Source organism: Odontomachus brunneus, unplaced genomic scaffold, assembly GCF_010583005.1.
Source record: "Odontomachus brunneus isolate Ranch 3 - 2012 unplaced genomic scaffold, Obru_v1 Obru_scaffold_050, whole genome shotgun sequence".
Lineage (NCBI taxonomy): Eukaryota > Metazoa > Arthropoda > Insecta > Hymenoptera > Formicidae > Odontomachus > Odontomachus brunneus.
The window spans coordinates 890,404-894,834 of NW_022639500.1; the positions used below are offsets into that span (position 1 = coordinate 890,404).

Below are 4,431 nucleotides of genomic sequence, written 5' to 3' on the forward strand. Positions count from 1 at the left end.
TCTCTCTCTCTCTCTCTCTCTCTCTCTCTCTCTCTCTCTCTCTCTCTAACTCTCCCGAGGTCGCGAATTCGTAGTCAGAATTAGGTGATGTTTAAATAAATTTTCGCTTCTCTCATTTGGACAAAATTTTATTTATTATTTACATTCGTTTATTTATTATTTTATTTATTATTTATTATTTACATGATGAGTCGTTAAGTGACTATTAGTTGCGGATCCGAAAATGGTGTATGTCATTGATTTTCTCGTGATGCTCCACGGAGAGTTGTTTTTCCCGAGAACGCGCGAGTCTGGATATCCTCATCGTCCACGTCGCAATTAGATCGGGTTATACGATTGGAATCCTGGCGATGCAAGAGGCGATATTTCAACGATGATAATGATAATAACGATAATGAAGGGTGTACGTCGCTGGTGCAGTGCGCGTACACGTGTACGTACGTGTATCAACGCATCGACTCTCATTTTCGTCTCGCGTTACGTTATCCAGCGAACGCTCCGGCTGTCGCCGTTGCCGGAATTAACGGCGGCCGACGCCGCGACGATACGCGATCCGATCGAATTACATGCAAATAACGTAACGCACACTGTCCATTATCTCATTCATGACAGAGTCAACTTGGACAGCGGCCTCGCGGTATGGGCCGTCAGGAAGTGCGCAGTGTGGGAAGCGTAGCGCACCGCGCTCAAGTCCGCGCGACAAGACGCGAGGGGGTTATCGCGGCCGCGGGGTTGCTGCCGGTAACTTTAGCCGCGAAAGGGACCCGACATTGATAAGAGAGGAAGGGTATGACCCACACGTAATCCCGCGTAGTCGTCAAGGACGAGTCACGCGGCCCTAGAGCGAGCAACCTTTCGCCGCAACCGTGGTTGATCTCCCCTGTGTGTCGTTGGCGTTTGCCGCCGTTGCTGTTACCGTCGCTGCTCCCGTGGGCGGCAATAATATCGCGAACGGGCGCTCTCGTAGTTTTCCCATTAATAACTCGGCTTCGGCACGGCTCGACCTCGCATCGCCGCGCGAACAATCACGACGACGACCTATGTAAATCGCGCGACCGGTCCGCGCCGCCGGTCCTGAGCTCTCGATAGTCCTACGCGCTCTCGGACACACCACACGGCTCTGAGAGACATTTCGTAATAATTCCGCACCGCGTGTGCGCTCATGCGTGTCGCGACCTGGATCCTTACCTCTCTTGCTCTCTCGCGGCGTTGGACCTCTCGAGCGCGGAGGTTCGTTGCTAGTGCATGACATCGGGCAATGATACGCGAGTCAATAGCTGTCGAAGAAGTCCCATGGAGAAGTCGCGCTCCCCTTGCTCGCCTTAACCCTTTGCAGTCATGCAGCATCTGCTCTCAGTTTCTAGAGATAACAGAAATGTTTTTATTATTTAGTTTTAGAGAGGATCATGGGATTAGGAGATGCACTTGCAAAATCGTGAAATGAAATCTCGCACGAAATTTAAGCCTATTTCTTTCTTATATTCTGTATAAAGAACAGATTAGACAATTTATCGTAAGCTGGCTGATGTATTGGGTTCGAATTCACGAGTGCAAAAGTTAACACGCCAAATTAAATGACGCAAACAGCGACGTTCGCGGAGGATCCGTCGACGCGAAGTTGTCATGTGTTCAGTTTATAATTTGGCTAACGCAGAGATCGAACTTGGGATATTGGTCCGCTAGACTGTAGAGTGCTTCGATCAAGAGATGAATGAGCAAAGATAAGGGTGATCAATGCAAATAACTGAGCTTCGCGTTAAAACTTTATACTTGTTATCTTGTATATTCTATACTGTATATCTTGTATATAATTCATCTGTTATATACCAAGGTTAGCTTCTGTGTACCCTCTTCTGCTTTTAATAGGAATACTATCGAACTGAAGAGAACCTAATTATTCCATCTAAAAGACGGTTCACACGATTCGAGATAACGATCTGTAATATATACGAAATGAACACGCGACGAACCAATTATTTGTTGCAATCTCACGATACACGCCGGCCGGATTCTATGGATCCAGTTCTTAAACGTTTATCGATTCGCGCAGTCTCTTCTAAACCTCGCGTATCGCGATCGGAACAACGAGAATGTGATTATCGCGGCGAATATTGATACTGCAGGAAGTGCGTTCATGCGCGCCAGAAAGAAAGGAGGAGAGAAAGAGAGAGACAGAGAGAATAATTTGTTAGTGGATTGTCGCAAAGGAGTAAGGTATATCTGATGCATCCCCTGAGTTATCGTGCAGGAAGAGACCGGCGGCGAAGGCGATGCTATACGAAACGAACGAACGACGTTCTTGGACTTTGGCGCATGTTTCGAATAGTACCGCCGACTCCGCAGCAATTTATGAAGGCGCGCCTGCCGTTACGGTAGGATTCATCAATCGGAAATGGAATTCTCTCCTTAGTTTGCAAAGTCGTTAACACTGGTAGCCGGAGCAATTATAACGGGACGGCTCGCGCGATCAATCCTTTGATCAGCGTGCTCCACCCGCCCGCTCCTCCGCTCGCGTGTAGCGTTAATTGGATTACGAGCTATAGATTCGACAGCTAATACGATCCTCGACCGCGGGATTCGTCCCGGCTGAGGAGGACGTTACCTCCGCAACGCGAGCGCGCACCTTCCGTCTTTGCGCTCGCTCTCCTCGGCCTTGGTATTACCGAGCATGCTAACAAATTGTTCCTGCATATCAACGCGCGGCCGCCGCGGTAATCGCGACCAGCGCTCGTAAACGTCGCGAAAAAGAAGCCACCGACCGCGCGCTACCGTTTCCACAAGCCACTAACCGTACACCGGCCGTGCGAGGCTCGGCAGATCCTAAGAAAACCTCGGGCAAAAACCGTCTCCGTGTGCCGATTCGTTTTTCTATTACAGAGAATCTTTTACGCATCTTCTCGCGAGCGCGTAGCTCTGGTGGACGCTTGTATTCGTACACCACACTCTGCAACACACACACACACACACAACGTGCGAGTGCGCGTACTCTCTCCGCCTTTCTCTCTCTCTCTCTCTCTCTCTCTCGCTCTCTCTCTCTCTCTCTCTCTCTCTCTCTCTCTCTCTCTCTCTCTTTCTCTTTCTCTCTCCAGTGCGTCTTCTACGTGCTCCCCGTCGATGCATCTGTGTGTATTCGTGTCTTGGGTTACGACAGAGTAGGCCCCGTTATCGGGGCCTGCTGATTGCCTTTGAACAAAGAGGGCCCTGCCTCGCGGCGTGCGCCAGACGAGGAGCCCGATAGAACGAGAGGAAAAGAGTAACACGAGGAGATTGTTCGTGATGAGGTGGTTAGACTGGTTCACGCACGTGTGTGCGTGCTGGTAACACGGTCCCCGGTGTGCGTCTTAAACTGCATGCGCTCGCAGAGCAGCGAGGGGAGAGACCTCACCGTTTCCCTCCGTCTCCGTTCCTCCGAGACTTTGCCTATTTTCTCGCTCCGACCAACGTTACCGTCTCTCCCACTCCCCCGCTCTCACTCTCTCTTTTTCTCTCTCTCTCTCTTGTTTCGTCTTTCTTGCTCTTTCTTTCTCTCCTTTAGCCAGTCGCTCTTCCACCCTCGCTCTTCGTCCCTCGCGGTGCTCGGCTGAACTTGTTCCTGGCCAGCGCGATGGTGCGCGCGGAGATTGAACGCGCCGCACTCGGGCGGAGTAGCGGGGCGAGGCGGTGTTTGCGGTGCTAAATAGCGGCCGCTGCACCGCGCTCTAGGTAGGGGCAGGAAAAGGGTGAAAGTCTCTTGGAAAATCGTCGGCTCTTTCTCCCGAGCGCGGTGTCCCTAACAAGAGAGAGAAAGAGCGAGAGAAGTAGGGAGATGAAAACAGGTGCGCACGAGCGAGTGAGCGAGCGAGCGAGCACACACACGGCCGATAGTGCTCGCGGATAAAATTGAAATATAAAACGACCGGGTACTGTTATAAGCACCAGAGGGAGGAAACCGGCGATCTTTTCAGAGTCGCAATTTATGGTTACGTAACGAGCGCGGTAGCGCCGCGCGCTGGCCCCTTCGTGGATAGCTCATTAATCCTTATACCGTATCGGCGCGACTCACGTTCGGTACTCGCCGTGCGTCTCTCTTTCTTTATCTCTTTCCTCCTTTTCGTCTTTCTTATCGCTCCTAATCTCAAAATAAATTCAAATCGGCCGGTTCTGCATTTTTGCACGTGGGCGAGCTGTCACGACGCGAATACCACGACGATACTTCGTGGTATCTCTCGCGCGGGTAATATCCTCACCTCCTTCGGAGCGCGTGTCGTTCGGGCCGTTTTGCGCACAATTGACGACACGATGGCAATGTACAAAGTGACTTCAGCCGTTCGTAATGCGCGCTTTTGTTCCGCGGTGTACTTACAATTTGACGTGAGGCCGTGTGGCAGGCCGGAGTGGAAAGATAGAGAGAGAGAGAGAGAGAGAGAGAGAGAGAGAGAGAGAGAGAGAGAG

General features: G+C 51.2%; 1 long non-coding RNA gene across 1 annotated transcript in view; it reads right to left on the reverse strand.

Moving 5' to 3' along the window:
* Window positions 1–197: 197 nt before the first annotated feature.
* Window positions 198–4,431, reverse strand: part of LOC116845258 — a 366,503-nt gene continuing 362,269 nt past the window's right edge. The window contains exons 10-11 of the long non-coding RNA XR_004378220.1: window positions 1,189–1,360; window positions 198–344 (exon numbers count right to left, since the gene is read on the reverse strand). This is a non-coding gene — a long non-coding RNA (uncharacterized LOC116845258). The remainder of the gene's footprint in view (window positions 345–1,188; window positions 1,361–4,431) is intronic.